This window comes from Mytilus galloprovincialis, chromosome 10 (genome assembly GCF_965363235.1).
Source record: "Mytilus galloprovincialis chromosome 10, xbMytGall1.hap1.1, whole genome shotgun sequence".
Lineage (NCBI taxonomy): Eukaryota > Metazoa > Mollusca > Bivalvia > Mytilida > Mytilidae > Mytilus > Mytilus galloprovincialis.
In genome coordinates, this window is record NC_134847.1 from 12,347,761 (window position 1) to 12,375,526 (window position 27,766).

At 30.9% G+C, this 27,766-nt stretch overlaps 1 long non-coding RNA gene across 1 annotated transcript; it reads left to right on the top strand.

Annotated features, from left to right (window-relative positions):
- Nucleotides 1–4,608: 4,608 nt before the first annotated feature.
- LOC143049858 (uncharacterized) lies at nucleotides 4,609–19,673 on the top strand. The gene is made up of 7 exons (XR_012970337.1): nucleotides 4,609–4,727; nucleotides 5,933–6,069; nucleotides 8,774–8,930; nucleotides 10,525–10,731; nucleotides 10,935–10,985; nucleotides 12,297–12,404; nucleotides 14,022–19,673. It is a non-coding gene; the product is annotated as an uncharacterized LOC143049858 (long non-coding RNA).
- The last annotated feature ends 8,093 nt before the right edge of the window (nucleotides 19,674–27,766 follow it).

A 27,766-nucleotide genomic window follows, 5' to 3' on the forward strand; every position in this document is an offset into this window, starting at 1 on the left:
TTATCAGGGTAAATAACCTACTAATCGTTTATTAACATTGCCATCTGTTCCTGTACATGCTGCCATTTTCAATTCTGTTCTATCTCTAATATTTTTAAGAAAAATGAAAATAAAAAAAATGCTTCAAGGGGATATAACTCTCAAAGGGGATGATGAAATCCTACACAGCCTCATCTGGAAATACGTCATAATGAGATCTATCGATGGTCAATATTTGGTCTTGATGACTTCAATAGTAACGGGGGGAGGGCATGTCAAAAAAATGTTGAAAGAAAAAAAAACATTAGAAAAACAATAAGGTCTTTCCTCACGTAGGAGAACCTTAATTATTATTATCCAATGGAAAATTAAAATAAATCAAAAATGAAAAATATTTAATATATATACATAACAAAATAAAAACACAATAAATACAAATATAAAATATTATAATTATTGGCGTTACGGGCAACATGCTAATGATTGATATATATTTAAAAAATAAATACAATACATATATCAAACAAGAAATTAAATTCACATTATTCGAGCATCTATCGCTGCAACTGCAATAGACGATAGTGTGTAGATGTATAAATGTGACTTCAAATAACTTAGACCATAAGGAGAAAGTTACGAGCCGCTTGATTATACATCTATCAGAAACATAACACGTAGAGTTTTGAATGAAACCTCAAACAATGTGAACTTAATAGCAAAGAGAGCCTTTAAAAGAGAAGAGAGTATTGACAAGAGCTTGAAGCATAATTCGAAGAACACTTGTTACTTCGAAATATTATACCTGTCTACGCGTGACATGTTGAGCGCTGGCGTTGAGAAATGATGATGCTGTAGCTTTGCTTGTCTTTATCACTCCTCATTATATACTTACACGTCTATTATACCCTTCTCTATAGTTGTGATAATTGAGGTGAATAATGTTGTGTGTGACATCGGGGAGAAAGTAAAAAAAAAAAAATTGTGAATAGTCATGCGTATATGAACCATTAATCATAAAGCAAATATATATAACATGAACTGTACATAATTAAAATGCATAAGTAAAAATGAGTAAAAACTAGTAGCCAAGATCCGAACATATGCTGTTGAGTGTTATTCCAAGCAATAGAATATATGATAAGAACTTAATAGACGTTAAGGGTAAACGCATACAAATATGGTATAACTACAGGATAAACTTCTCAAATGGTAAAGGGCTTTAAGAAACAGGGAACAAAACTATAGTATACAACCTGATGCAACTCTCTGTTTCATAGTTCCATATCTACATCGTATACAAAATCCAGATAATGTATGCCACTTCTAGGCCATGTCAATGTGTATATGTGATATATTGAGATGAAATATTAAAAATGTAATCAATAATTATAATGAGTGTTGCCTCTTACTCAAATAGCAGATACATGTATGTGTACGTCCGTAACAAAATAGGCTAGGAAAGTAATAAATTTATTATGATATAGTAAATCAGCAATTTACGATAATATAATGAGAGAAAATACATTCGAATATTTTGTTGAATATGACAATCCAAATATGTTACACTCATCAATTGCACTGAAACTTTTAAAGCTGATTCTTGTAATCAATAATTGAATTGTATGTTTCGATTATCAACCAATGAATATGAACATTTATTTTGTAACTATTCAAATAGCCAAGTAATATGAACTACATTCAGATTGCCCTCAGAAATTAAAAAAATGTACAATAAACTGACCTGTCTTGGAAAAATAAACTTATACCAGTTTAATCATTGAACTGTTCAAAACTTCTGTATGCCTCAATCCATATCTTTGACACTGTCTCCACCTATTCTGCAGCAATAGTCGATGAGCCGACCAATAAATCGACTATGACTGAAGATCGATCCCTTACTATCCATATAACTTGTTAAATGACGAGCGGTTCTTGTATACTACATATACTAGTACACATTGTTTATTCATTAAATGAAAACATTGTAAACGATAGTTATTGCACTAAAGATATGGATAAAAACACACAAACTATCCATTTTACTTTACTAAGTATCAATAAAGGTACTTGTGAGACATGTTCAGCTGTGAATATTTGAGAATGTAAACGCCAAATGTCATATCCACAATATATTCCGCGATCTAACAGCGAACAAAAATTGTCACATAATCGTAATAAGTATTGTTGTGCAGTTCGTGTACATCTGCATAGGTTCCAGTTAAAATGTTGTATATAGATATAAACTTTTGAAATTAGCGTGAAAGATCAACAACGTGTTCGTGTAACTAAGTCCATTTCTAAATGATGGTACTTGTAACATGTAGTTGAAATATTCAATAGATACATATAAAATTGTTACAAAAATAAACATGTATATCTATTCCCGTACAAAGTTTCAACTGTTACTATAACAAACTTTCTGATAGCCATAGACGATGTTGGGAAGGAGTGATCTCCAGTTTGACGCGTCTGATTTATCAGATAAACATGATAAAGTAAAATATCAAAACACTGCGGTTAAACAATTTGCAGACATCAATAAATAAGTCAAGATTAAGTGATAAATATACAATGGCAGCTGCAAGGAAATAAACACTTACATACATTTTAAGTAATGAACATTAAGACACATTGTATTTTTTCATAATTAACAAAAACAGAAGTGCTAAATGGCTAATGTTAAACGTATGAAAAAATCTAAAGAGTTTCATCTCATGCAAAAACAAAGTCATGGACCTTTAATTGTTAATGCTTTTTATACAAAAACAAGGAGATATGGTATGATTGTCAATGAGACAACTATCCACCAAAGTTGAAATGAAGCGGATGTAAGCTATTATAGGCAATCGTACGTTTACGTTCCGTCATGTTTTAGACATTTGATTTATAATAGTCTTTCAAAAAAAGTAAAATCACAAAAAGACTGAACTCCAAGGAAAATTCAAAACGGAAAGTCCCTAATCAAATGATAAAACACATCAAACGAATGGACAACAACTGTCATATTCCTGACTTGGTACAGGCATCTTCAAATATAGAAAATGGTGGATTGAACCTGGGTTTATAGCACTAAACCTCTCACTTGTATGACAGTCGCATCAAATTCCATTATATTTACAACGATGCGTGAACAAACAGACATACATGTAATAGGTAAATTTCTGTGTCACAATATCAATTAGAACAAAAACAAACAAATATTTAACAAAGAAGCACAAAAAGCATCTATCAAATTTAACAACCACATGTATTGCTTACTTATATATATATTTTAAATCAACCCTTACAGGATTGAAATATTTGAAGTTCTGAGACTGCATTCACTTGTTATCTTGAAAAAGAGAAGCGAAAATCCATAGAGATACTTAAACAAAATAATTAATACAAAACCCTCAAAGCATACACATAACATGTAAAGTCATGGGAAGAGATAACAAAACATGAGATAAAGAAACGAAATAGAAAAATGCTGGCTAACATTCCGAAAAGGTTCCAACCCATCGCAAAGGAATGCCCAGTTTAAAACAAAACGAAAAACAAAAACAAAACAAGCACCAAAGTAAATTCTAAAATACTCACATCCACAAAATGTTTTAGATTGATTTTAAAAGAGGGGCGAAAAAAAAAACAAGAGGAACAGTCAAACTCACGGATCGAAAATAAACTGACAACGCCATGGCTAAAAAGACAAAGACAAACAGACAAATAATAGTACACAAGACACAACATAGAAAACTAAAGACTAAGCAACACGAATCCCACCAAAAACTGGTGTTGTTTTTAATGTTATATTATTCAAACATTTTGAATAAGGTTCAGATGTAACTATTCAATGAGATAATTAAAAGTATTTAATTAACATGACTGTATACTGTTGTGCAGTTTCAGTCCTGATATATGTTATATATAAAATAAATGTACCTGCGAAATTTGCTTCTGTCCCAATCAAATGCAATGCACAGTATAGTCATGTGGCTCCTCCTGGCAATTAAACCATTAATTTTAGTGAAAATGTTAAGACCACAAAACTAATCTATGAGATGAAAAACTTAAATATTTCTGTATTAAAATATTATTTTTTGTAGATAATAATGTAGCAGATAAAATTGATGAGGAAATTGACATTTATATACATGTACAAAAGAAAAATAAAGAAGAAAAGAACGTTATTATCAAAACTGTCATGAAATATATCTGTGCTTGTTTGAATTCTAATGGAGGTATTGTTAAACTGAAAAATAAACACTGGAAAAGGTCAACTCAAAAAGACCTAGATGTCTGGTATAATTATTTGGAAACACAATTATTTGATGATTCAAGTAAATTTATCGAATTAGAAGGAAAGTACAATGACGAACTTTTATTTTTACGGATAAGACCGTTGAATTATATCTTTACTGTTGACATGTACCTATATTTTCCCAGAACTACAGATATTGTTAAAGTAAGATATAATCAAGCCATTGATATTCTCCACACATATGACAAATCAGGTTCACTGACTGAACTGCCAGCTGTCGAAGAAGTTTTTGAGTATCAAAAGTCCCTGTTAACATTAATGGAGAGTGATCAGATACAATTTAAAGAAATAAAAAGTTCAAAGGTTCTTAGCAAATTCAGCAGCGAGGTAAACAAATACATATCGGCGTTTTGTAATCATAAAGGTGGAAGGATCTTTTTTGGTATAGAAGACAAGGAGTTTAAAGTTGTTGGAGTGCCACTTACAGAACTGGACAAAGATTCAATAAGTATGCAATTATATAAAAACTAAACAAATATCGATATTTAATTATGCATTGTATCTTTTAAATCAGATTGTTCAATAACTTATCCGATACCTACTAACATGGCCACCGTGATAAAATGCAAGTTCTCTAACATTGGTGCTTTGTGTCTATTGTTTTCGTGCTTCGTACCATCTTTCGAGTTAATCCAATTGCAACTAAATTTTACAGTTTGTTCTAATGTTTTGATGTTTCACAACTGCCATAGGTTAGAGAAGGGTTGAGTGCTCACAACTATATTTAACCCTGCCACATTCTCCATTTGCCTGTCCAAATCCAGGAATCTGTTGTTCACGTCCAATGTAATAAAATTTTGTCATCAAATCAAGCATTTTTAGATACAATTACAATGGAAATGGGTAATATGTCTAAGAGACAACAACCCGATCAAAGAGCAGATAATAGCCGAAGGCTACCAATGGGTCTTCAACGCAGCGACAAAATCCTGCAGCCGGAGGTGGACCTCAGATGGCCCCTAAATTAAAATGTCACTTTCAGATTTTGTCAATTGGTGAAAAAAATCAATACAGTTTGTTTGAATAAAAGGGTGTATTTACAAAGATTGAAATGTCCCTTCCTAAAACAGGATATATTTATCAACAGTTGCCATGTTATTTAATCGTTTATTTGCCATAATCACCGAGGGGAGATTAGCATAATGGGTAATGCTAGCTTTGAAGGAGAAGTTTACTCCCTCGAAAATAAAGGTTCTCTCTTCAAGAGGTCATGCTAGTCTCTCTGTTTGTGTTTGTTACTTTGATTTGTTTCTTTAAATTCGATTTATAAGATTTGTAGTTGAAGCTCAGAAAACTGTTATTGCATATATTTATACTCAATAATTTTAGGTATTAGTATTATTAAAGAATATAATGTTGCTGCGTTGAATTTTAAAAATGCCAAAAAAATGTAGTTACCTGAAATAATAATGCTTATAAAGTTGGTTAAAATCCCTTGCAAATAATAAAAATTGATATACTGTCTTGGAAGTACTTTACAGGAATTTCTTCATGTTCTTCTTCGCCGAAGATAAATATGATCTCTTAAGATATTTTTATCAGATCCGAAAATACCTACGAGTGATTGTCAAATTGTCGATAAATAAATTGTCGTTTACCAAATCTCTACTTGTTTTACATGTGGTGACAATATTATTTTTTTTATTTATAAAGCTAGGATAATATATGCTAAGATGGACAAAACCATGAAATGGGGCTGCGACAACAAAACATATGTGTATGGAATTCATTGGAGCATTGATTTCCAGCCAGTAAATATTCCAGATAACATTAAAGTGACCATTCAAGAGGTAAGAAAGCTTTGCTTATCTCCTTTCGGCCATTTTCTTTTCTGATGGTATATTTGGAAGGAGTAAGGAATGCTGATTTGTTCTCTACGTATGAGTTTAACGTAAGTATCCCAATGTGTGTATTTAAGTGTTCATATATAAACAACAGTTTTTTTCTGGTTTAGTATGAGGGACTTAAAGACAGATTGTTCAACAGAATTATTCATTTTCTCTAGTAATATTAGCATGAAAAGGTAAAAGTTTATTATGGCATGTATGATAAAAGATGTACATGATTTTCACGTATGAAAATGAAAGTTTCACATTTTCTTAAAATATCAAATCATTGGCAAACTGTAGTTTTCCTTTGATCTGACTGCATAACATTTTTTTAAGATCACAACCGGTCTTGTTTCATATTATTGCTTCTAAATTAAAGTTTGTATCAAAAACAAAAATGCAATTTTTCTAGATATGAATATATATATATATATCATGTATATATAAAATTGAGAATGGAAATGGGGAATTTGTCAAAGAGACAACAACCCGACCATAGAAAAGACAACAGCAGAAGGTCACCAACACTTCAATGTAGCGAGAAATTCCCGCATCGGAGGCGTCCTTCAGCTGGCCCCTAAACAAATATATAATAGTAAACATACTAAACTCCAAATTTTACACAAGAAACTAAAATCAAAAATAATATATATATATATATATATATATATATATATATATATATATATATATATATATATATATATATATATATATATATATATATATATATATATATATATATATATAACGCCATACTTAACTCCAATTTTTACACAAGAAACTAAAATCAAAAATAATATATATATATATATATTCGCCATACTTAACTCCAAATTTTACACAAGAAATTAAAATCATCATCATCATCATCATCATCATCATCATCATCATCATCATCATCATCATCATCATCATCATCATCATCATCATCATCATCATCATCATCATCATCATCATCATCATCATCATCATCATCATCATCATCAGCAGCAGCAGCAGCAGCAGCAGCAGCAGCAGCAGCAGCATCAGCATCAGCATCAGCAGCATCATCACATAACCACCATTCATCATCCATTCATCCATTCTATCCCATTCCCCATCTTATCCCATCCCATCTCTGTTTTCTATTTTTATTTCAGTCATGACATATTTGTAGTAATGTGGGTTGAACTCCTAGATTTTTAGTTCCTTTACTTTTACTTACAAACAAAGATTAATGGGATCTACACCATTAGATTTTACCACTGAAATAGTCAAAGTCATGGTGTACAGCTAGCAGTTTTGATATCATTCAAATCAAATTTTAGAAAATAATTTTGTGTCCTCAACATTTTTTCCTACAATTTAAGCTGTGTTTGAGCAAGATAAAGTGTGAATACAATTTCCAATTTAAATTTTTTGTAAAGTTCTTGGTCCACTTTTATTATGGTCAAGAAGCATTTGCTATAACAAATATTTAATCACAATCAAAATTCAAAGCTATATTAAGCTTGAATGCAGTGCCAATACTGCCCCAACAGTTAATGATTCGACTTCTGTGGTCGATGCAAGCTGCACCAAGCGGAGAATTTTATTCTCTTCTCTTCTTCTCCTAGTTGTTTGCAATGTCACTATAAGTAGTGACGTTTACAATTTCGGGAAAACGTTATTTATGGATAATTGATTTAATAGTGAATCCGGGTTTTTGTTAAATAATTGAAGTCGTTTACTAAATTCTTTCATAGATATAAAGCAATGGCTTGGAGGTTTTGATGTAGCTTAAGAATCGAATAACAAAAAAATATCGAATCCTAAATTTGCATCGAAATTGCTTCTAGATTCTGTAAAAGATACAATTCCTTAAAAAATTATTAATAATTTTTACACTGTAGTAAGATTTTTGCTTCTAACATTGATTTTCTCAACTATAAATTAAAACCCAACTTATTCTAGTGTGTATGTCTATACAACTATTTTCTACATGTTTTTGTCAGTTTTTTAAAATCTTTAAACTTGATCTGTTAGAGGTTTACATGTTGACATTTTTGTAAATAGGCGTTTGTTTTTGTTGCACTTCAATGTTTCTGTTTGTTCCGTTATTTTCCTCTTATAGTTACTATGTTTTGTTACCCAGATTTGTTTTTTTTTCAATCGATATATGACGTTTTAATAGCGGTATACTACTGTTGCCTTCACCAATGCATTAAAATAAAATAAACGGTACCAATTGTAATGCCCCAGATACGCATGTCGACGATTAATGTCTCTTCAGTGGTGCGGAAGTAAACGCTCACTTATATATTTGCAAGAGCACCCGAGTTAATCCCCGGTTTTTTGGTTGTGTTCATTCCGAAGTTCTCTGTTTAGTGTTATGTGATGGTGTGTATGTTTCTGTTGTTATTTAGATGTCTGTTTTTTTCTTCGCCTTAGAATCTTTATTTACCCGTTTTAATGCTTGCCCACTTTTTGATATTATATCTTTTCGTATGAATGATATATGAATAAACTCATAGATAACAGGATTCAAATATTGTATTTGGTGACGCTCGTAGGCATTATGCAAAAGATAAAACAAACTAATAATACGCATTCTTCATTGTAGAAATAAATTAATGAGACATAGAAACATTTCTATATTCTATAAATTTTTCATGGAAATATAAACTTTGACAATTTTTAATAGGGAGCGTCACTGGAAGTTATTATTGTGTCTGTGTGTAGATATCCTGGTGGAGTATTTACAGATACACCGAATGCGTACTACATCCGGGAAGAAGACAGGACTATCCAACAGTTCACATTCAAAGACTGGAAGACAAAAATGATTTCTTCACACAAAGGTACTTTTTTTTTTTAACTTTTAGCTTGATACATAATTAAAAGAACTCATTTTTAATTGCATTTTAATGTCAAACAAGCAGTGTACATTATTTTGTATTCAGTTGAAAAAAAGTAATTTATGAAATCGATTTTCAAATTGTAAATTTTACCACATCTCCCAATTTTTTTTCTTTTGAGATCTGCAATTTGCATAGAAATAAACGACGAATAAAACTTAAAACAATTTACAAACGTAAACAAAACTTTAAAAAAAAAAACTTAAAAAAATGTATAGCTGGTAAAAAGTACAGCTTTAAAATTTTTGAAGTTTCATTTCGAAAAAGGTTACGTTTGTAAATCGTCTTAATTTTCTGCCGTTTATTTCTGCAAATTGCAGATCTAAAAAGAAATAATTGGGAGATGTGGTAATTTACCAATGAGTCAACTATGAGCGAGCAATACAATGAATTGAATCTACGCATGTATAGATAGTTAAGCGAACTTTAAGAAAGAGGAAAACCCATTTAAGCACACCGTGTCGGATTGGTGGATGTTATCTCAAAAGACTATATTTAGGAAGTAATAACAGTATTTTGATAAAAATGTGAACTCTTTTTTTAGAGCAAACGAATGCTATCTTGTAGCTGGATTTAGTAATCTATAAACAAAAAATACCTATTCTTACTAATTTTTATTAAATTTTACGAGTTTTTGCTCTGTGTAAGAAATAGAAAGAACAAGTACTAGTTTTCAACTTGGTTGTCTTGTTTGGTACATTGCCACAATTAACCTAGATGTGCAATCAACCACGCAATCATCCTTTCTATTACTATAATAATCATAGATTATTAGACAAGTAGAGGGTGGTTATGCTTGTTTATAATATGTTTTCACTATAATTATAGAATTACAAATCCAGGAATTAAAATATAGAAAATACTGAATGTGTTACCGAACAAAACAGTAATTGACGAATGAGCATCGCGTATCACTCTTAAATATCAGTGTTGTTCGGTCAAAGTTGAACATTTGTTTATGTTTTATTTCTTAGATTAGTTATTCTGTTTATTACATTAACTCTAGACTATTTAATGGAAATATTTAAAAAAATGAAAGGAACAATTTCTATTTCTACACGTTCTCAATTGTTTTTATGTAATGTCATTAACAACGTCTTGACCGCATCAATTGTTGATAATGAAGTTATCACTCTTGAACTATCTCTTTTTATTTTTCTAAGAAATCACGATAATTCATTGCAACTAATGTTATAATGTGTGTTACTGCTGTTTTGAAAAAAAACCTTTACATATCCATATTTAAAATTGTCTAAATGGCTTTTTTTACCGAAATATAATCTCTTAAAATTTATCAACTGGTAACAAATGTTAACCCATTGATTAAGTGTACTACGTTCTTTCTGTGGAACAAGTGTACCTTTGTATTTTAATGAAAAAAAAATTTAACTATCTATTTTCACCTTATCAATTTTTATAAGATATATTTATCAATGATCTCACAGCTTTCACCCCTTTAGACTTAGTACCTTCTTTGTCTTTCATTCAAGTTTTGTTTATTTTGGGAAAGTTTTGATGATTCATTGTTTTGTTTAAGGTATTCCATTTACCAAAGGATGTGGTGAGATCTTGCAAGCGTCAGTATACAATTTATTCGATGACGTCTCGGATACGAATAAAACCGTTCATCAAACACAGAGAGGCGTATTGAATATAACAGAAATGCTCAGTGATACAGCCAGTAATGTCTCAGTTCTTAAAGATCTTGTCGAAAGTGGGAGCTTATCTTCTGAAAAACAAAAAAGTAAGTAACTGCAGTTAAAGTCAAGAGCTAGCTCTGTACGCCTGTTTGAATGTTAAAAAAAGCAATTCAATCTATATCGACCACATTTACGTATAAACATTTATGTTTGCCATTATTCAATTTGCTGTTTTAAATTGTTTTGCAATTATAGTCTGAAGTTGGAAACTATGAATTAGTTTTCAATGTTCCATTTTTACCTTCAGGATCAAGGGGAACAGAAGTTTTACAAGACGAAAATTGCGAGAACTTTCAAGGTTTGTGCTCACATTATGATGTTCCTGTTTTATTTCTATGTATAAAACTAGCAAAAATAAATAAAAAACGAACTCCAAGTAAAATTAAAAATAGAAAGTCCCTTCACAAATTGTAAAACCAAAAGCCCAACTCATCATATTACCTGAAAACAACTGTCATTCCTTTTTGTAGAATTGGTGGCTTAAACCTGCTTTTATACCTTCCTAAACCTCTCACCTGTATGCTTGTCTCATATTATATGTTATAGGCATTTACCTGGGTTTATGCATTTGTAAAATGTACGAAAACGTGATGCATTTTCCAAATAACATTTAAAATTCAGACATTTTGTAAAATTTACATGCCTGTAAGATGCATATAGTTTTTAACAAAAGAAATGTTACAAAGCTACTTAAGCATAGGTACTATTTCTGTAACGAAAGTTTGTAGTACTGGAAATTTACTTTTAATATTCAGTACTATGTTGTTACTTTAAACTTATTGTATATATGAGCATCTATGTGCCTGTATTATACTGAACTTGATTTGAATTTGAAATTCAAGTTTTATCAATTTTTGGTACACTGTTACATTTTCAGCATTTTGAAATTTTATCTAGTTCGAGTTTCTTGAAATTATGATTGTCAAACATCGAATATTGTGATCACATTTGGTATTATTTCTGCAACAAAATTTTAAGTACAAATCAAGTACTGTAAAATACAGGTACCCAAATATTTCAATAATTTTATAAAGTATAGAAATAGTAACAAATATTCAAATTAAATTTCCAGTACTACAGATTTTTAATACAGAAATATTAGTTATGAAATATTAGCAGTTTACATATAAGTATAAACTTCTGTTTAAAGCTTTTTTGTTTAAAATCGTTTGTAAATTTTGATTTATTGCAAGAACAGTCCTTTGACCATCAATATTTATCCGAAAAACAAACATTTAAAAAAACCCTGATTATATGTATATATAATTTCCTTATTGGTATTTGAAGAATACACTTTATTAAAAGTTATTATTTTGATTGCAAGATATCGTTATAAGGTGACATGCACGACAATTGACTTCAAATGTATAAAATGTCAATAGTATATCTCCATTGGACATATTCAATAGTTGCTGATCATCATTTTATAAAAAGAATTTTATGACGTTATCATTAAAAAGCATTATATAAATATTTTTAAATAAGAAATACAAATGTTTACAATTTGACACCATCAATTAAATAATTAGCTACAGGAATGATAAATTTAGGTAGTCTGATATTCAGTAAAAACAATTAATGACCAATGATTTGCTTTTATTTTTTTCAGTACCTAGTAATCTGTTTGAACACCATGTAACACACGATTACAAGAGTACAAGAAATGATACAATCCTACAGAACATGCTGGAAAATCACAATTGTGTAACAGTTAAAGGTATTACTTATTATTGGCTCATGGCAATTTTTATATTTTGAGCTGGGCATCGTTTTCATATCAGCTATTACTTCTTTATTCAGGTTTTGTTCTAATAGCTTGTTAGGATGCTGTTAGAATTAAAACCAAATCTTAACGATTTGCAATTTTGCTTATGATTCAAGGTAAAACTGGAAATGGGTTTAGGGTGAAACGTCGACAACAGAACAAACAAATATAAACCAAATAGACATAAACATGTTAACATAAAAGAGGGACGAAAGATACTAAAGGGACAGTCAGACTCATAAATCTAAAACAAACTGACAACGCCATGGCTTAAAATGAAAAAGACAAATAGACAAACAATAGTACACATGACACAACATAGAAAACTAAATAATAAACAACACGAACCCCGCCAAAAACTAGGGGTGGTCTCAGGTGCTCCGGAAGGGTAAGCAGATCCTGCTCCACATGTGGCACCTGTCGTGTTGCTTATGTGATAACAAATCCGATAAATATGATAAGAAACATATTCTTTCAAAATGCATTATAATCAACAATACTTTTCCTAAAGTACTACAGTTAATTGATATACTAATTTAGATTTGTTTTATACGGGTTTTACATAAATTTATGCTTATTACAAATGTATTACGTTCAGGTTTATTTTTTGCTTAAAAATTCACAACCCTTGAAATTCTTTTCCATTTTCGAAACAAATCAGCTCATCTTTTGTAATATCTATACTGTAAGCCTGTTACTTGTAGTACGTTCTGTGACGCATTGACCTTAATTATGCTACACATTCAAAGGAAAAAAAATCGGATTTGTCAACAAGTGAAAAAAAACCAATACTATTTTTTTTTTAATCAAATACTCGTACCATACATAAATGTGTATGACTACTCTTACGCACTAACATGGCTTGTGAATTTGGAAAAGTGGTATCGATCGCAATATGTTCAAACAAATTGCCTGGAATAAAAAATAGGGATAATTGAAAACCTTTTTGAAAGAGACTTGTGTGTTGTTCAAACAACGTGTTTTTCCGTATGTACGTCAGACAGTTGGTTTTCGTTCTTTAACTTTATTTGGCCTAAAAGAAATAGTATGTAACTTATACAAATGCATATAACCACAAAATACAGATTATTTCAGAATTTTGAAGGCCTCACTTTTTACGTTCTAGAGTTATACCCCTTACAAATGGAAACAATTCTGAATATTTCGTTTCCGTACTCAAACTTCAGTTAATCTCAATCAAGTGTTATGACACTTATTCAAAATGCTTATTACAACAGCATACAGATCAATTATCAATTTTGTTGGTGTTGCTTTTACCGTTCTAGAGTTATGCCCCTGAGAAAATGGAAAAAATGCTGAAGTTTCCATTCTCTTACTTAATTTACCTCAACCAAATGTTATGAGACTTTTGGCAATTGTTGATACCTCAAATTTATATCATAGGGAACAAATACAAACTTAGATATATTCACTTTTACCGTTCTTCAAATATGTCCCTTTATAACTTTAGTTGATGAGCAAGCAATGGCATCATATGTGTTCCATGGAAACATTCCCCATTTATTTTTTCTTCTTTGAATTTTAATCATTATTGCGTTTTTGTTTTAGGATACATAGGTACGGGAAAGTCACAACTAGCTCTAAATTATGGACTTACTATGAAAAAGGATAACAATTTAGTTTGGAAGTTTGACTGTAGCAACATTCGAGAGCTATGGCGATCAACAGCTTATCTCTTAAAAGAACTTCAATATAAAATTAAAGACACAGAAAATAAAAAGGATGACATCCTTTTCATGGCAAGAACTATCAATGAATATCTTGAGAAAAACTATACAAGTTTGCATATTTTAATATTTGAAGATGTAAGTGATGACTCCAAAAATGTAATTGAGACTTTCATCAATGTATATTTGGCAAAAAGAGGCAACCTGAAGGTTTTAGTTACTTCATTTTTATCAGTTACTGAGATAGAATTGGAAATTTATGGTTTTTCTGAGGAAGAAGCAATATCGTTTATCGATGCTATAGCGGCAACCGATGCTGAACGAGAAGAACTCGTCAAAACATTTAGTTGCAACCCTTTAGGTCTGAAAATTGCTTTAAGATACATAACGCATTGCCAAATATCAGTTAGAGCATTTCTTGGAAAACTAAGTTTACCAACAGGTGCACTAGACATAGAAAATTCCCCAGCTATTTCCCAGCAATGCGAACTAAAACCACTGTTCCAGTCTTTACATCTTATACTAAGTGACATTCACCAAAAAAATCCACGCACATTAGAACAAATATTACTAACGCAATTTCTTGGTTCGGACAATATACCCGTTATTATGCTAGAAAATGTACGTCTAAATTTTGGATCTCATGAATTAAAACAGGAAGGAATATGTAACAGCACCTCTGACACTATAGATGATGTAATTTTCACACTGAAGCAATATTCCTTTGCTAGAATCAGTGGAAAAGACGACACAAGAGTTCTGCATACACACAGTGCTATATTATTGGCAATAAAAAACTACACTTCAGAAGCTGTGGAATCAAACAATCTTACTGTAGCTGACATGTTAAAAGCCCTTCTTTGGACAGTGGTATGTTTAATGCATAAGGATAATAGAATGGAAGCGGATTTAGAGAGACACACATACCTGTTACCATATGCTGAGTCTATTTTAAACCATACACGTACATTATTATGTAATACCGAAGAGGCTAAAACCAAACTGTTTAAGGACATTTCATTTTCTTTACCACTTGTCTACGTTAGTGATATTGTTGGATATACGTACGACTTCGATGAAATGTTTCATTTTGGAGAAGCTTATTACAAAGTTGCAGAATCATACCTAATGAAAATGGTAGAAATGAGTGTGCCTATTTTTTGCGCTACAGATGAAGATATCCAGATAAAATCGATGGAACAGGCGAAGCAACTTAATCGAACAATGAACAATATTTACAAACAAAATACAAAAATGCTAAATACTATTGGTCAATGGTATATTCTTAATAAATACAGACCGAAAGAGGAATTAGAAATCATACAGAAGGGATTGCAAAGAGCAGGGAAAATATTAAATGGAAAATTAAAAAACGAACAAAATTTGGATTTACTTCACGAGAACAAACTAGCAGTTCCAAAAAAGAAGATAGGTTACTTTTTCTTTTTTGAAGTAGTTATTTCATTCTTATATAGCTACGGCCGACGACTGTTCAAAACAATGCCATTAGACACTAGACATAATTTTTATTTTTTGCATATTGCCGATCATCTTAGTAATATTGTGCACACGCTAAATCCTCAATGGAAGATGATACATCATTTACTTACAAAACGAAGTGGAACTCTCCAAGTAGCATTGAAAGAAATTTCAGGCTTGCCTCAAACAAGTCTGAAAGATTTGAAAGAAATAGCCAAGCAATGCTTACTTTCTTTAGATGAAAGACAGACTTATTTCCGCTTTGGAATTATCTATTTAGAAACTGAAAGTGATGAATTCAACAAGGTCATTTGGTTGAAGCAACTCGTTAGATGTTACAAAACTATGATAAGAAAAGCGAAAAATGAAACAGAAAAAGAAGAAATTAAACAGGAGGGCCAGGAACATGTAGAGCACCTTGAAAAATTAATTAAAGCGTTTGAACATACGTCAGCCTTACCTAGTTTATTACTTTGTATTGGAGAATTTTATCAATGCATACGTGACTTTCAAAATGCCAAAACCACATTCAAAAAGTTATTTCCAAAACTTACACAAGTGGGGCAGAAAGTGAAACCTCGTAAGCATGAAAGAAAATCTTATATTTATTACCTCCAATGTTTGCTTTTAGAACCAAAGGACACACGATTAGAAGATATAGAAAGTGAAGCATGTAAAGATATCGATATATTGGTCCCAAGGTGTTACAAAGTTTTGATGAACCATGACGAGCTAAAGGATCTTGAGGAACTGTTGTTTATGTCCGAGCAAGATAGTATTATGAAACATGAGCAAAGAGCATGTTTTGTGTATTTGGATAGCCGCTTATCGCATCTACAGAACGGTGGTCTGGATGAAGATGTCTATACACGGCATGTGATGGAAATAACTGAACTTTTAGACAAGTATTCGAAAATGCCATTGAATCATACAAAGTCCGGACTAGGAGATATGGAAATGAAGTTGAGTGATTTGAGGAAAAAGCATAATTCATAAACCTTTACAAAGTCTCTTGACTCTTAAATGGTGCATTCTAACTTGTCCATCCTACATTTGTATGTATACTGATGCCATTATATGCTTTTATATTTAGACACTGATACGCTAGACATTGCTTTTGATATATTTAAAGTGTCATTCATATCATATATTGTTAACAGATAAATCCAATGTTCACGATATATAAGACATACAGATTTTTCTGATGATGCATTGTTAAAAGTGATTCATATCAGATAAAAAAAACCATTATGTTATTTTCTTTGTGTTCGTTGAAATTATTTGGTAGATGCTAAGAATTTATATCAATTTAAACTGTTATTCTGCAATAGTTATTTTTATAATTTAGAAGACAAACTTTTTAAGAAATAACCCCACAAAATACGAAAGGGGTAAATCAATGTTCAAATCTCGTTAATCAAAGAAAAAGAGACAACAAAGTTAACATCCACAAATTAACTCATTCGCTTGCACTCAGAAAGAAGCGACAATGTATCATCAACTATACAAACTATAAAAAAAACAATATGGACGTTATTGATGCAGTTATTTTGGCATTTCGTTATATCTTTTAGGAATACAGTCAGCAATTGTTTATTTAGCTTTTGAATTTTTGCATGAATTTCGAAACATCAACTCCCTTTAATACTTCCAATTATATGAGTTTTATGGTTTATTTTAATGCTTTCACTTCGAATAAAATTCTTCGATTTATAGATGTTTGTTTTCAAGAAAAGAAAACACGTCCTTTTTTGTTTTTGTTAGATAAAGAAGTAAGTCCGAATATTAAGTTCAATGGTTTATTGTTTCAAGAATTTTTAACTGTGCTGATGACAGAAAATTAATTTTTAGTCACATTTTTATTTGTAAACGTTGATTTTGTTTTCATCCCTAAAAGCCCAAAACAAAGAGATCTTTGTTCCATTTTAAAACGTTATATAGATTTCACACTTATTATAGTAGAATAAATAAAGATCCAATGCTTTGACTATTTTAAAATGCTAAATAGTAAACTAAGATATGTAATATGTTATAACAAATTTATGCTGACGGATCTTGATTGTCGGCGTATATGTCGTGTACAAGTTGCGATTTTGTACAGGTTATAACATGTACAAAAATATTGTACATGTTATAACTTGTATAATGCAAAAATACAAGTTATAACATGTACAAAAGTACCTCATACATGTTATAACCTGTACAAAATATTGCTTAAAAATGGTTTTAACTTGTACAAAATCGAAAAATAAGGATATTTTTTTATTATCGCAACAGATGATATTGACCTCAATAACATTTTCATAACTTTTGTATTATTCCTTCATGTTAGTGTGTTTTGTCCGTTTTTGATACAGTTAATGTCCAGGGGTCGGTATTACGAAGCATTCCTAAGACCTGTCGTAAGATATATCTTAGGACATGTCTTATTATCCTCTTATGACTATCTATGGACATATCTTTATTTTATAAATTATAATTGTGAGTGTCCACCTTGAAGGCAATATAGTAAAATACTTTCTTTCTAGTTGACACTAAAAGACATAAGAGGATAGCCAGGATAGATGTGTCTACAAATACAATTGGGAATTGAAATGGGGTATGTGTCTAAAAGACAACAACCCGCACATGGAGCAGACAACATCCAAAGGCCACAAATACATGCTGTCAAAGTAGAGGATATATATATTTAAAACATCAAAATGACATTCGCCTCATGCAATGATCTTACATTTTATAAACAAAAATTCAGTTATAAATTTACATTTTTATAAGTCATGCTGAAGGCCAAAAATGTTGAAGAGTAGATCCAAAGACATTGATAATGAAGCGTGGTTCAATGAAAACTATTTCAGCCTTCTCTTGCTTTTACAGAGTAAGCATATAAGACATTGTTTTAGTCTTTGTTTGCTATAAAACGAGAGGGAGGAGTATTTCCCAAAATTATTAGGAATCGTTCTTAAATTTTTTGGAAGAATTTAGTTACTATTATCTAATGTAACTGTCATTGAGGAATGCAAGCTTTTAGAAAATAGTTTCACACTTATCTAAGCCATGATGTACTGCATAAAACATAAAATTACATGAAAACACATTTTGCCAACATAAGTCATGACACATATATTTCTTAAACTTTGTGATCATTGTCCTCTACAGAAAAAGTCACCTTCTGGCCTATTTATTGTTGTTCTTTATGCATTGGTGAATTTAAATGTATATTTTACTTCATTAAGATTATTTTAAATTTTGTACAAGTTAAAACCATTTTTAAGCAATATTTTGTACAGGTTATAACATGTATGAGGTACTTTTGTACATGTTATAACCTGTACAAAATTGCAACTTGTACACGACATATACACTCTTATAGAGACTCTATATACCTGTTTGATTCTATATGCGATAGCTGTTTGTTTTAATGATTATAACACAATGTTGACTGCTGTACCTTAATATTTTACATGTTTACCAATTATGTATCTTTAGTTTGCTCACACATTGTTATAGTTTACGATAATAGAATTCCATTCGGCTGTCATACAAGAGAGAGGTTTAGCTACCTAGAAATTCGGTTTTATCCAAAATTCCCAAATAGGTAATGCCTGTACGTAGTCAAGACTATGTTTGAGCTTTTGATTTAGCAATTGTTAAGGGACTTTCCGTTTTGAATTTCTATTGGAGTTCGATAGTCAGGTAGTTTTGTTATTTTACAATTTCCATTCCTAAACATTAAAGTAAATTTCCCGTTTTTCATAAATTTATCGTGGAAGATCAAAATGATTGCAATAGGTGACATCATGAAAAGACATAAGCTTTATCTAGTAATTTTATTAGCGTTTTTTTTCAATTTGTTTTGATCTGGGACAAATGAAATAGAAATAGGGGTCATTTTAAGGCTGTATAGAACAAACTACTTTACGGTCAACTCACCTTTAAGAAATCCATTATCCACGTTGTTTCATTTCTTGAATTAGATGTTGTTCGATGATTGGTTATTTCTATGTAATGGCTTTCTATATTTACAAACTTTTGGACAATAAAATATGTTTCAATACTTGTATCAATATAAATATTATTAAAAAAGTATATCAATAAATTATAGCATTAAAGATTAAGTAAAAAAGTACAAAAAAATATATAGGAGATACAGAAGCGTCATTCAAGGTTATTTTTAACAAATCCAGCCGTCATCGTACCACATAAAAAGTAAGTTCCGATAAACAACATTATACCGCATAGGTTAAAACCGAGCTTCACTGGAATTCGAGGAACTAGAATGATTAGGTTGAACGTTTTTCCGGTATAAATTGACAATGAATCTATGGTAAAAAAAAGAAAAAAGAAGTGAATGCAGAACTATGCAGAACTACAGTCACAAAGACTTAAAAGACCTTTCTCATTCATTGACCTTCATTACAATTCTCAGTTGATGTAAATATTTTGTCTTAAACACATTTTATGATTTCAATTCAAAATTTCATATACTCTAAAATCTCTTTCATATTAGTGTTATACAAATATATTTATTTGTGCAGTTTTGAAAGATGTAAAAACGACGTTTGAAACTGCACGATTACACGAAACAACAGTTGTTTTTATTTTGGTTGCTTTGACTTCAAGTCGTATATTGTGGCTCATCTCTTTTCATTATAGGATTTCATTCGTATAAGAGGAGGACGCATTTGCATTTGTTTATTTATTTGTATAGGCATGTTAATACCCGCCCCCGGGTGCATGACTCTCTCGCTATGTTAAACACCTTTTGGTGCCCCTCGGCTGTTTTCACCTCTTTGGTCTGGTTGTTGTCTCTTTGACATATCTCCCTTTTTCCATTCTCAATTTTAATTATTGAGAACAGTAAGAAAATAATAAGTTAAATCATACATTTTGGTATAAAAATGTGCACACTGAAAGCACAATAATTAGAAAAGAAAAGATGTGATATTTTCAATAAGACAACTCTCCACAAGAGACTAAATGACACAGAAATTGAAAACTATAGGTCACCGTATGAACTCCAACAATTAGCAAATAGATATATAGAAAGATGTGGTATGAGTGCCAATGAGACAACTTTCCATCCTTGTCACAGTTTATAAAAGTAAACCAGTATAGGTCTAGGTACGGTCTTCAAAACGGAGCTTTGACTCACACCGAATAAATCAAGCTATAATGGGCCCCAAAAATTACTAGTGTAATCATTCAAACTGGAAAACTAATGGTCTAATCTATATAAAACGAAAAAAAGAGAAACACTTATGAACCATACAACAGATGACAACCACTGAACATCAGATTTCTGACTAAGGACAGGTGCAAACAATTGCAGCGGGATAACACGTTTTAATAGTACCAAACCTTTTCATTTTTCTGAAGCAATAGTATAACATTACAACATAGACTGACACACTATAAAATATCAGTTGGAATGACTTAACTCAATCAAAAGACGTAGTAACACAAATTTACACACAATGAACAGATAAAGTTGATCTGTGATACAATGTGAATATTATAAATAAAATATATTTAATAAGAATAAGGGATGCTTAAAGTAAAAGTATAAAACCGCTGTGAAATGTTAAACAGTATTAAAAAAAAACATCAACTATGAAAAAACAATTATGTCATAATATACACAGGTAAATGAAAATATATTTGTTGTTTTGTATACTTCTTCTTCTGTCTATTATGCTTTCGTTTAGAAATACAAAGAAATTTCTTATATGTCAATAAAACTAATTCAAAACTTGGTACATGTGGGGTGAATATCGACAATAAAACTATACAATTAGTGCTCGATAAAAAATCGTGTTCTTCATTTTAAGGTGCCGGAACAGTATTTAAGGAGAAAGAAAATAATTATGATGTCCATAGAACGAAGAAGTGACAAGTTGTAGTAATTTCAAACAATTAAAGCTGGAAGATAGACCAGATACATGTTACAATAAATAATAAAAAAAAGCATCACAAATAGTATCAACAGGTCAGATTAACAAGAGAGAGCTTGTTAAAAGCCAAAACAATTAATGATACAAAATCATGCATGCGAGACTAAAATCAGCAAAAACACATCCCAGGAATAACGTATTTTAACGCCATGGACAGTCGGGAAGACATGACTTGTGCAATGCTATGTATCGACAAGGAGTAGGATAGTTAGTATTTACTTCTTTATAGATACAAATTATCGTGTGTGTATCTCTATACATCCCGTTTGAAAAGAATACAAATTTAGTTATGTTTTAATTTTCTAATGACAAAAATCAATATTAGTGCCAATGTAAACTATATTCTAAGATCTAATTACAACTTTGGTAAGATAACCTTTACTTATAAGTTTGTTTAAAGGTTCGATGAGTTTACATGGATCATATAGTAATTTCCGCGCTTTTTGTACAATATTACCGTAAAATTTTGGAAGTTAAATACCAATTTTATTAAGTTTTCTACAGGTACAGCCAAATCTATTAATCAAATCTTTGTATCTATGAAATAATTTAGTCAAAGTGTTAAGTAATTTATGGTAACGAAGTTCCTGACTTTAAAAAAAATCCATTACAGAAAGTTATATAGATGTCATCAACTTACTGTAAAAATGTATGCAGTAAAAATTCCGAAAAATTCCCTTAACAAATGGCAAAATCAAAAGCTAGCATACATCAAATAAAGACAACTGTAGTACATCGCTGTTCCAAAGTCATCAATCGAAAGAGAGAAAACAAATCCGGGTAACAAATTTTAACCGAGGGAAACACATCAATTATAAAAGAAAAACAACGAAACAACAGAACACTGATGTGCATTAAAAAAAACCGACAACACAACATACATAGAAAGGAACTATTAATAAACAACGGCCATAAATCCTGACTTGGAACAGGTCATTTTAGGGAAACATGGTGGGTTGAATATGGTTTAGTGACTAGTCAAACCTCGCGCTTGATGGTAATTTTAAATATACTTCTAAAATGATAACATGACTGCAACAGTACAAATGAATACAAGTACACTAAAGACATACGAAATGCATAAGTGAATAAAATAATAGTACATTTCGACAAGATTATCACAGAATGACAACGAATAACTAAAATTAAGTTAGGAATATTACACAAATTCACAATATAATTACGAATTGTATGTATGTTACCCGAATGTATCAATGTAGATTACTAAAAATTGGATATAATTCAAGTTAAGGTATGTTATTTGATGTATTTCATAACAATTACAAAAAAATGAATATAGAATTATCTTAGTAATTGTGTAACTAACTGCACTATTCAATTATGTCGGCCTTCCTTCCAAATCAAACTGTGCAAAATAGAAATAATAAAATCTTATGTACATAGTTGCTTTAAACTAAAATCCTACAATTGAACTTAGTGATTAATTATCTTTACTTTTGCATACAAATAGAAAAGAAAAATTAGAATGACAACTACAAACGATAGAACACAAAACAATATCCAATCAGAATTGATGATAGAACTTCGTAACTAAATACATCAACGCTGAATAAACAAATACCAAGATACTTCGTATAGCAATGCGAATTCACACGAACCAAAATAGTCATATTCGGGAATAGGTCACGTTCGGTACTGTCATATTCCTATCCCGTGTACATGCATTTTGTTATGTAGAAAATTATGGATTAAACCTGGAGGTATAGTCACATGTCTTGACCAGGATGTGTGAGAAACAAAAACAAACATAATACGAGGTAGGTGAAAAAACAGGAATGTGTCCTGAGAACACGGATGACCCACTCGCACTATCATTTTTTATGTTCAGTGAACAGTGAAAGTGGGGTCAAAATTCTCATTTTGCATTAAAATAAGAAAGATCATATCATAGAGAACATGTGTACTAGGTTTCAAGTCGATTATACTTCAACTTTATCAAAAACTACCATCACCAAAAAACTTTAACGCACTATCATTTTCTATGTTCAGTGGACCGTGATTTGGTATTTAAATTAGATATTGCATATCATAGTTAAAATAATGTACTAAGTTATAGTTGATTGGACTTCAACTTCATCAAAAACTAACTTGACCAAAAACATTTACCTGAAGGGGGACAGATGGACTTCCGAACGGAACGACGAACCAACCGACAGACGGACGAACGGACATACAGACCAGAAAACATAATGCCACTTTACTATCGTAGGTGGGACATAATTGCAAAATTGGGGTACAGGGGTAAACATTATGCTATAACCTCAATAACTATCAAAATCAACTAAACTTTGTCAACAAAGACAAAATGGCTATTGACTTGTAAATCATTGTATGGTTTGACCTTCAATATGTTTTGTTTAACTCCCTTGATCACTCTGAATAATTCATGTATGAAATTTACTGTTGAGTACATAAAAGCTAGCTCCCTTAAGAATAAGCTTATCAACACTTTTTAACTAAATGAGGTTTTTGTTCAACTTACCATGGACCCCAGTTTAAGGCAAACATGCATTCTTGATTAGCATATACTATAATATATCAAAATAGGAAAATGTATATTAAACTATTTTATTTTTTTTTCAAATTCAATTAAAGTCTTTCAAAACTTGATATATAAGAATGTGTATTTTTTAAATGTTTTTGGGGAAGTATAAATACACATCCACGTTTATTTTCGATATAGTAAATTAAAAAAAACATATTGCGAGGTTTTTGTCATGGTGAAAAATGCGACAGAGTTGTTACTCGCATTTTGGAATATTTTGTTTTAATTAAACAGGATTTTTCTCACAATCATAAAAATTAAAATCGCATTTCAGTCGAAATTGACAAAATCACAATAAATACACGCAATAATTTTTAAAATTTACAGTATAACAATTTATTTATTTATTATAAGGTCAAACTGCCTTCTACACTTGTTTTTTGCATTTTACAAGGCATGCATTCTTTGACTGACTATGTCGGAAAACTAAATCCCTGGGATGTGTTGTGATGGTTGCAGTCTTTGGTGCCTACTTTTTTTTTATTATTAATTGCTTTTAGCTTTTAACCAGTTTTCAGTAAATGCGAGTATTCTCAAACCGTACTTTCTTGTTAATTTGAAATGTTTACGCAATTTTCGTTTTTGTTATGTATTGTATTATTCTTTGTTTTATCTCGTAACACTATTTTAACAGGGTCATTTTCTACGAGATATCAACAATGAATTATCAATGGACATAAATTTGGCAGCTAAAGTCCCCTTTATATGTAAAATCTTTGATTAGTATTTAGTTAACGATTAATTTTTACAATGGTTCTCGTACTATGAATAACAATATCATTTTAAAAAATATATTCCCGTGCTCCTTACAAAATTTTTTTTATATTATCCGTTTTTTTTTTTATTTTACTCCATTTTTTTGTAGGTTAAAGATGTGTTTTTTTACATTGTTATGTATATCGTATTTATGTTGTTTCAATGATCAAATTTATTCGTTCAGTTTTTACCTGTTTTATCATAGCACCCTCAACGGAGTTGGGGTTACATATTCTATTTTCTTTTTTCTTATTTTCTTTATTAGTTTTCTTCAACGTTTTTTTCAGCTTATAATAGTTATCAAAGGTACCAGGATAATAATTTAGAACGCCAGACTCATCAGTGACGCTCATATCACAATATCTATAAAGCCAAACAAGTACAAAATTGAAGAGCATTGAGGATCAGAAATTCAAAAATCTTGTGCCAAATACGTCTAAAATAATCTATTCCTGGGATAAGAAAATCCTTAGTTTTTCGAAAACATCTAAGTTTTGTAAACAGAAAACTTATAAACATGACCACATAATTGATTTTCATGTCAACACCAAATTACTGACTACTGGGCTGGTGATACCTTCGGGGACGAAACGTCCACCAGCATTGATATCAAACCATTGGTGTAAATAGTTATCAAAGGTACCAGGATAAAAATTTAGTACCCCAGACGCGCGTTTGGCTACATCAGACTCATCAGTGACGCTAACTTGAACTGTATGAACCAACGGCCAGATGACTTTTAAAATGTTTATATCATTGAAAAAGCTCCAAATTATCTCCCTTTGGTGCAAAAATGCTTTTCCTAATGTATTAGTATATCTTAGTTTTTACTATATGCAGTTTATAAATGAATGCTCAATTTTGGATTTTATTGGGGCTGTAGATTTCGCTCTTTCAACAAATTTGATTCGGTCATAAGTTGTTAACAAAATTTACCAAACATTTGGGAAAGTAAATCAGACTCAACTTTAGTTAACCCCTTTCTCTTTACAACAAACGACTCTATTTATCAATAATCTATTTTTAGAAAATGGCTGAGGAAAAATATTGCATACTCTTCGAAACAAAAATAAAAATAGGAGAATTTGATTTACAGACACCTCTTCTGGTAAGTACATATCAGTATCGATTTAACATATTGAAACAAAAACCATAATAACATTCTATTAGTTCGAAGAAAACACATGACAAATGTGCTCTGGATGTAAACAGATCCTGCTCCACGTGTGACATTTTTAAGACGTTTTGCACTTCGTGTTCGTTATTATTGTTCTTAAGTGAACTCAGACAGTTTTGGTTCAGCATATCTTTTTCACCAGTTTTTTTTTTTATTGAAGAACGTGAAGTAAATGCCGATTTAAGTTGGATCATCTGTATATATTTCCTAATAAAGAATGTTCTCATACTTTGAAAAAATGACGTAGTTATGATTTTTTTTTTAAATATAACTAAAAATGTTGATCGCCGTGCTATGTTTCAAGCTACAGGGTATGCAAAATTGACTAAATTAGCATACATTGTCCATGAAAAAAACCCACATTTTGTGAATAAAAAGAAGCCTTGAATATAGAATTTGAAATAAAATACGAGAAGACAGGTTTTATTAAATGCTTTAGGAAATTTGTTTTCTTGTTTAAAGAAATGAAAATTTCACTATTATTCTAGTATAAAGTTTTTACTGTCAAAAGAGTTAAGTGCTCTTAAAAGGTCATAGTTGAAAAATAGATTCGAAATACACAAACAATGGGCTTGTGTTTCAAACTTTTAGATAATACAATAAAAGAGGGACGACTGATACCAGAGGGACAGCCATAAATCGAAAATAAACTGACAACGCTATGGCTAAAAATGAAAAAGACAAACAATAGTACAAACGACACAACATAGAAAACTAAAGAATAAAAAACACGGACACAACCAAAAACTAGGGGTTATCTCAGGTGCTCCGGACGGGTTAGCAGATCCTGCTCCACATGTGGCATCCGTCGTGTCTTGTGATATTAAAACCTGTAAATAGTCTAATTCGGTAGGTCACATTTATGAAAGGGAAGGGGATTGCACTTACGACGTAAGGAACATATCCGATATCATTTGCGAAACGGTTATTCTATAACGGTCAACCAACTCGTGATGGCGTCCGTAAAATTTACGAAGAGATGATTAACTCCACCATTTGGAACTCTTGATATAATAGCGTCCTTGTGAGCAACAACCCACTTTCAAGAAAATCATGATAGGAAATGCAAGCACGTGAATATCCTATCAATTGGAATATATGATTATATATACACCGTAATTAGCAGGTGCTGCTGGAATGTTGCTACTAAGAAATGGATAGTTCACAGTTGGAAAGCTGAAATCATCTCTTTTGTCGTAAAGTTTTATTTTCAATCGACCCTCATTGTCAATTTCTAGATGTAAGTCAAGATATAAGGCCAACTTAACTGTATCTCTTGTATCCTTTATCTCTATTTCTAAGGGATAGATGCGTTCGACATAGTCAACAAATTTTGAATTATATGGTGAAAGAACAACATCTATATAGCGGAAAGTAGAGTTAAAGGATATTGCTAACTTCTTATCTTTCTTCCTAAGAAAGTCCTGTATAAAGTTAGCCTCGTAATAATAAAGAAACAAGTCGGCAAAAAGAGGAGCCCAATTCGTTCCCATTCAACAGTCTGTTGAAAAACAAGTCCTCCGCATGTAACAAATATGTTGTCAATCAAGAAATCAAGCATCTTGATAATGTCAATTTGGGAGATTTTTTCGTTTGAATCAGAGTGATTCTAAACAGAGTAGGATTTATCCGTTCCTAAGACAAGATACTTGTATCTTCGTTGGCCATTCTTTTCTATAAAAAAAACTACTAACTTT